The 7,384-nt window shown below is 40.4% G+C and overlaps 1 long non-coding RNA gene across 1 annotated transcript; it reads right to left on the bottom strand.

The window, feature by feature from the left end:
- Positions 1-1,551: 1,551 nt before the first annotated feature.
- Positions 1,552-7,041, bottom strand: LOC116054434. The gene is made up of 2 exons (XR_004106062.2): positions 6,682-7,041; positions 1,552-2,892 (listed from the first exon to the last, which is right to left on the bottom strand). It is a non-coding gene; the product is annotated as an uncharacterized LOC116054434 (long non-coding RNA).
- Between the last annotated feature and the right edge of the window lie 343 nt (positions 7,042-7,384).

The following is a 7,384-nucleotide window of genomic DNA, read 5'->3' as shown; positions in this document are numbered from 1 at the left end:
AATTACCACAGTGAAACAAAGAAAGTATTATTTTCAAGACCAGTTAGTCTGTTGATTCGTCTTTCATTGATCATTTAATCCATAAAGTATCAACAAATGACCACTGCAAGTTGACAAAGTCCCAAGTGATGCCTTCAAAGTTCTATTTTTTGTCCGAGTTAAAAGAAATAAGTTATTTATTGATATCAAAAGGAAAAGCTCACACAAGAAACTGCAACTTAATTGTGGTTGAAATGATTAATGAAATACCAAACAATGAGTCATTTCAGCACAAATGAATATTCATCGTTACATGTAAGTCGCGCAAAAATATCATGTAAATTAAACAGAAGTGCTGCACAGAAAATCAAATCGGCATATTCTTACTATAGAAAGTTACCTCATACCTGAGATTAGATTGGTTTCTCAAACACAAATTAAATACATTAACTTTCTGTTAAAGGTGCTGTAGGTAGGATTGTGAAGATCCAGGACTTAGCCACGGCCCTGACTGGTGCATCTGAACAGGGAGCCGTGGATTTTTGCAAATCGCACTACAGGCTGTAGGTGGTGCCAGAGAAGCCAGATTTTTTTTTTAATTACCTGCTTCATGTAGTTCTACTGGAACATAGGGTCAGTTTCACCAAATATGTTTTATAAGTCTTACCTACTGCACCTTTAAGAGCCCTCTCATTAATAAACATTGTATATCTACTATACAAGTCAAAAATCTATAGAGGCATCGGCACTTTCTTATTCTGATGTGATAAACTTTACGATTGTCTCTCTTCCAACCTTTAGATCAGGGGATCTTCAATGTTTTTTTTAAGCCAAGGACCCCTTAACTGAAAGAGATAAAGAGCAGGGACCCCCTACTACATATACAGCCTTTATAACATTTTAGTGCAAGAAATACTAAGCTATTAAAACAATAATTGTCGGCATGATTTTATAAATCATGTTTTAATGTGAAACATACATGTGGCAGAGTGAATCCTTGGGATTAACTGTATCTGTGGGTAGCTACATATAGGCCAGTTTTATAAAAAACTGAAGTGTCTTAACATGGATCCAACATATTATTAGCAAAAATAAATCAGTCTATTTGTGAAAAAAAACCCATTAATGATAGGCTAACTGGCGTATAGTTATGGTAGTCACTTAGATAGCCATACACAGATATAGTTAATACCAAGGATAAAACATGATTCATAAAATCATGCCAACAATTATTGTTTTAATAGCTTAGTGTTCTTTGCACTAAAAAGGTATAAAGGCTTTAGGCTGCCCTTCACGTTATTGTAGGCCCAGTTAAATATGCAACTTAATTTTATACAATATATGTAGTAAGGGGTCCCTGCTCTGTCTCTCTTTCAGTTAAGGGGTCCTTGGCTTAAAAAGACCTCTGCTTTAGACAATATAAATATCATAGTGTGTTAGCTGCAGTACATTCACTCCAATAAATTCAATCTTCACTCGTTACTGTCCATCATGTCCGATAAAGGCTCTGTCTATAAACATCTTAATCAGCCTTTAGAGGAGCTCACAAAATGAAAGAGAGGCACACAGGGACACAAGTAACTTTTTTTCGCAGCTGCTTTTCATCCCAGGGCGGTTGGATCGGTGGAAGCTTGTGTGTCAAATAAGGAGACTGTCAAACAGGAGCCTCGGGCTCCCTTTTCTATAAACAACACATCAAAGCATCCCCTCTCCCATTCTTCCCCTGCTCTTTATCATCCCCTCCAAATATCTGTCCTTTATCTCCATCTGTCTCCCTCTCCCACCCCCTCCAGCAGCATCTCTCTCTCCTTCCTGACTCTTTCAGGCTTTTGGTTTTGGCAGCTCTGTCGCTGCCGTCAGAAGTGCTGCAGTTGGCAAACGCCAAGCCGTTTGTCAGCTACTTTTTCTCTTTACCTTTAAAATGTTATTGTAACTCTCAACCAACAGCATCAGACCAAACTCTCCCGTTACAATCCATTCTGTCTTTGCAATTTCTCCTCCGCATCCTCTCAGTTGTGTCATACAGAGGGATGAAAAAGGTTGTCGTACGGGAGGAGATCATGGTCTACGTGTGTAGAGCAAAGCAAACAGGCTGACAGATGGACAGTCCCAGCGACGCACAGCAGAGATAAGAGGATTGGGCCCACTTGTTGTTGTTGTGGTTGTTGGCGTTGCCACAAGTCTTAATGCAGCTAGCTCACTTTAAGCTCCACTGCATGGCGTAGATGAGGGGCTGATGGTGGAAAAATGTGAACATGTATGTTCATGTAAGTAAACAGGAGTTACTGAGTGAAAATAATGACAGAATTGTGGAGGAAATGAAATATCGAATATCGCTTCAGAGTTCAGAGTCCAGCTTGTCCTCTGACACTCTGTAGCTCAACTTGTGGACTCTAGATGGACAAATTTGAATTATGTCTACATCTCAAGTCCGTGTCCTATATGATCAGCAAACCCAAACGGAATGTGTGATCCAGAATGAATTGTTTTTTTAAATTGTTTAAAATCTGCAGAAAATCTGCAGACAATTCTGCTGAATTCTGCGCCTGCAGATTCCGTGTGGCTCTGACGATCAGGCTGCAGTCAGCAGGTACTTCTGTTTAGCCTTCTTCTTCTCCGGCATTGCTGTGAAAACTGGCACTTTCTCTTGGTGTGATGGCACCTTGCAGGCCTTGTAGAGGATGACGAACAGGATGAGGATGAGGACGCCCACCGCAGAGTTACAAGCGATGGCCATAATGGCCCACACAGACATGCCCATCCTCAGATCATGCTCCATGGTGCTGGACTGCAGCCTCCAGTGTCATTATTATTATTATTATTATTATTATGAGGCATCACATCACACCTCAGAGATGGGTCTGAAGTCTGCAACTGGTGCCACGTTAGTCACTTCCACTCTACAGATTCTTCCTGAAAAGAAAGAAAATGCATCACATGAGCTTATTTTCCCAGCACACACACACACACACACACACACACACACACACACACACACACACACACACACACACACACATTGGCATACTTGGCCACAGTTAACCTTCCTGTCACATGGGCCTGCTGAGTCCACTAGTAAGGTAAACTCAGTAAAGATTACTTTATCCCTAGAAAGCTACATATGGAACAACCTACGTATGTCCAGTATAGAGCTGCAAAGAATTATCGGAGGAGGTCGGGGTGGGTGGGTCTTGAAAGACATTCAAAGGCATTCAAGGGGGAGTGGAGTTTGCGTCCCGGGGGAAAACACAAAACATGTTTGTGTGCCTGTGTTTTGGTACCTAACTTTATCAGTTTTTGTCAACTAAATTCAACTGTAACAGCCTCTGAAACAACGGCCACCTCACAGTGCTCTGTACCAGCCTTAGTAACCTTTTGTCGGCTAAGTTTAACTGTAAAGGCCACTAAACTTAACTGTCATGTGATCGGTCATTACATGACCCTTCATTTTGTAGATACTTTTCGTACAACAGCATACAAACTCGTTCATGAGAATGTGTTGACTCATTAAATAATTGGTAACTATTTTGATAATAGTTATATATATAGATAATTATTTTTGATGAAATTAAATGTTTCCAGCTTCTTACATGTGAATATTTTCTAGTTTCTTCTCTCCTCTGTGACAGTAAACTGAATATCTTTGAGTTGTGGACAAAACAAGACATTTGAGGACGTCATCTTGGACTTTTGGGAAACACCAATCGACATTTTTCACCATTTTCTGACATTTTATAAGCCAAACAACTAATCGACAATGAAAATAATCGTTAGTTGCAGGCCTTTTCCAGTATCCACATGAGGTTTTTATATTCTTAAGATATTGTTTGAGAGGCATTAAGAGCATTACAAGGGTTTCTAATAAAGCTACACAATGGAGTGTAATCATATTATCTCGGTAATGTACAAGAAAAGTGTCAGACAGGTACAGAGAAAAAAAACATTCTAGGGACTTTGTTATGTATAATAATCTGCAGATGATAGGAGAGTATTATAGGAGAAGAAAGTGCCTTTCGGCTGCAGAGCTGTGTTGAAACATCCTTTTTTAGTCTTGTTTCCTTTTTCACAGGCAGAGAGTGGTGAAGGTATTAAACTGATAAAGAACGTGCCAGGAAGCACTTTCTCTCGCTGAATTATTTTGAATGAGCTTCAGCATTAATGTGTTTGTCAGGAGGAACGTGTGGGAATAGAGTTGCCAGTTTTGGGGCTGATATTGAATGGGTCAGTGAGGTGTGCTGGCGTGTGTATGTGTGTGATAGAGACTGACAGAGAGGAGGAGAAGTCAGTTCAAGCACTAGTTGGAGAGTGTGAATATTTCCCCTCTCAAAGTTTAACAGATAAAAACTCGAGCTCATCTCCTTGTTTCTTCCTTCCATCTAATGCATTTCTAATGAGACAACACATTTCCTCCTCTCTCCAACTGAGGGCAATACTGCAACAGTCCAGGCTTGCTTTTGAAAACTCATTTCAAAGTTATCCTTCCCTTTATAGGCGTTTTATGACCAAGCCAAATAAAAATGGATAGCTCAATCGGAGTAGTTGGCAGTGATGCATTTGATCTGCTCTCCAATGCATGAAGTTGCTTTCTATTTTGTACCAGATGGATTCCTCTCAGGCTAGCGGTGGCGTCACTGTAGGGAATGAACCCTCATATTCTCTAACTGTGATTACTGTCAATAAAACCGGCCTGACTGCTTTTGCAAAAGATTTCCAAAACATCATGAGGAACTTTTTTTCCGCAGAATTCAGGTGACACATCCAGTTTACGATTTTCATTAGAGCAAAAGTGAGGAATGTGAAGGCTATTAGATGACTGGGAGGAGTCTGCATGTGTGTGTGTGTGTGTGTGCGTGTGTGTGTATGTGTGTGTGTGTGTGTGTGTGTGTGTGTGTCTGTGTGTGTTTGTGTGTGTGTTCGAGAGAGAAAAAAGTGTGAGCAATGTATTGCAACACAGGGCTGTTTTGCATATACTCAAATTGATTTCAAACAATCAGTGGTGCATGTAACAAGAAAACACACATGTTCATTATCACCAATTATAGCACATTTAAATAACCCATACTTCCCAAAGTAGGTGATCGTGGTTCATGTTTTAATAATTACAAGGATAATCTGTTCTAATTTGCAAGATAAATACATTTCCTCTGAATACAAGATAGCTATGTTGCAGCTGGTGATAACACTGGTGATAAGCAATATTATGCAAAGAGGATAAGGCCCAATCACACAACACAGCATTCGTAAAATAATGTGTCAGCAAGCCAGTTGACTTTTCTGAAGCTTGAGTGATTAAAAGTGTGTTCTGACGGATTCAAAGGTCAGAAGAGCACTTAACTGACACCCGGCACACAAACGTACATAAACACACACACTTCATAAGGCCACAGTTATTGCACAGATAACAGTCTATTGTGTAATGGCTCTGTGGCTGTAGCAGGAACTGGTTAGTGTTTGGTTGATACTTGTGTCATGCAACAGCAAAATACTTGTGCTTGTGAATGGTGCCATTGACCGACATAAAGGCTTTTTGTTTAAACAATCTAATGTAAATGCATGCAAATATGCACCAAAGTGTGTGTGTGTGTGTGTGTGTGTGTGTGTGTGTGTGTGTGTGTTCCTTGCTCTTGCAAGACGTGTCATGTCTGATCACTGCCTTTCATGTTAATAAAGACACTCACAAACCTCCATTTTACTCTGTCAAAACCTGTTAGGGTGAGATTCTTGCAAATGTGAGAGAGTAAACAGCGCAAGATAATAAAAAAAAAAGGGAGAACAAAGATGCAAATATGCAGCAAAGACTGCGTGCTACATGAGCAGCCAAGTGGGCTCTGCATGCAGAGATACAACCACATTCTGTGGACTTGTGCATGCAGTGACCACATGGAAAACTGGCTTGTGCATAATGCATCACCTTACAGTGGACTCTCAGAATGAGTGACCTCCATCTCATGTGACTGAACAGCCTCCCTTCCTCCCCGAGAACACAAGCTCCATGGCCAACAACTTCACTATGATGCATGTGTAGAGCTGACACTAATAATAACATAATTGAGCATAGCCAAATAGTTGGTGATTTATATCAGACATTTAGTCACTGGTTGTCCTTAAAGGGGAAAGCTAGTGATTATTGTTATGAGTTTTATTGCAAACAATTTTGAAACACACTAAACGACTTTTAAATTTTATTAATAACAAAGACAATTGATAAAAATGTGATGTCTATCTATAATAGAAAACATGCAAAAACGTAATTTTCAAAAAAATATCTTGCAAAATACTTTTGACAAGAGCTGCAACGATTAATCGATTAGTTGTCAACTTTTAAATTAATCGCCAACTATTTTGATAATCGATTAGTCGGTTTGAGTAATTTTTTTAAAGACAAAAGTAAAAATTATTTTATTCCAGCTTGTTAAATCTGAATATTTTCTAGTTTCTTCTCTCCTCTCTCACAGTAAACTGAATATCTTTGAGTTGTGGACAAAACAAGACATTTGAGGACGTCATCTTGGGCGTTTGGGAAACCAAATCAACAGATTAATCGACTATGAAAATAATCGTTAGTTGCAGCCCTATACTTTTGACTTTAGATAAGGTGAGGACAACTCCCAACATGCAATCTCTTTATATTTCAACACGTTGCTTGCTGTTTGTACTTGCAGCATCACTTCAAGAACATAAACATTTCACACACCAGCCTACCTATAGTCCTCCCCTGTGTGTCCGCCGTCCACGCGTTGGTAGGCTACTTTTAGTGTCCTCTCCTCCGCGCGCGCTTCAGCTGCAAAACGCGTTCATGTAAAATGTTCAAAAATGAACACCGATCTTGTGCAAATTGTTTGTGAGGCGGGAAACTGTTGCTGTGAAGTAAGTAGGTCACCAGAATCTGCCCGGCCGTTTGGCAATGTGGCTTGGCAGTGTGCGCGCGCGCGACTGTGGGCAGTCAGCACCGGACTGTTTATGAAGTTAAGCTGGAGGAGTCCCGGCCGGTTCCCTGTGACCGCTGACAGGCGCAGGGCGACAGAGCGGAGATGCTGCTGTCAGTGTGGCTGCTCGTCATCACCCCCCCACCCCCTCCCTCTCTCTCTCTCTCTCTCTCTCTCTCTGAGTCCATCTATAGTTACAACTGAGCTATTTATACAAAGACGCTCTTGGAACATCCCATCAAGGGCTTTTCCTCTGACACCTCTGTGAAGATCCCACGGTCAACACTGTTGTAGCCTATACAAAAGTCCGTTGCAACAAACAAAGAAGGAAGAAAGAAAAGAAAGAAGAAAGAAAGAAAAGAAAAAGAGAGACGCACAGACCATTACAATTATCTGGTTCTTTCTTTGATCCTTGTAGATATATATGGCGAATTGTGAAATTATTGTGCAGAAAACCACCCATTTCAAAACTACACAGC

Source organism: Sander lucioperca, chromosome 2 (assembly GCF_008315115.2).
Source record: "Sander lucioperca isolate FBNREF2018 chromosome 2, SLUC_FBN_1.2, whole genome shotgun sequence".
Taxonomy (NCBI): Eukaryota; Metazoa; Chordata; class Actinopteri; order Perciformes; family Percidae; genus Sander; species Sander lucioperca.
The sequence above is the reverse complement of the archived record's forward strand: the minus strand, read 5'-3'. Positions and strand labels throughout refer to the sequence as shown.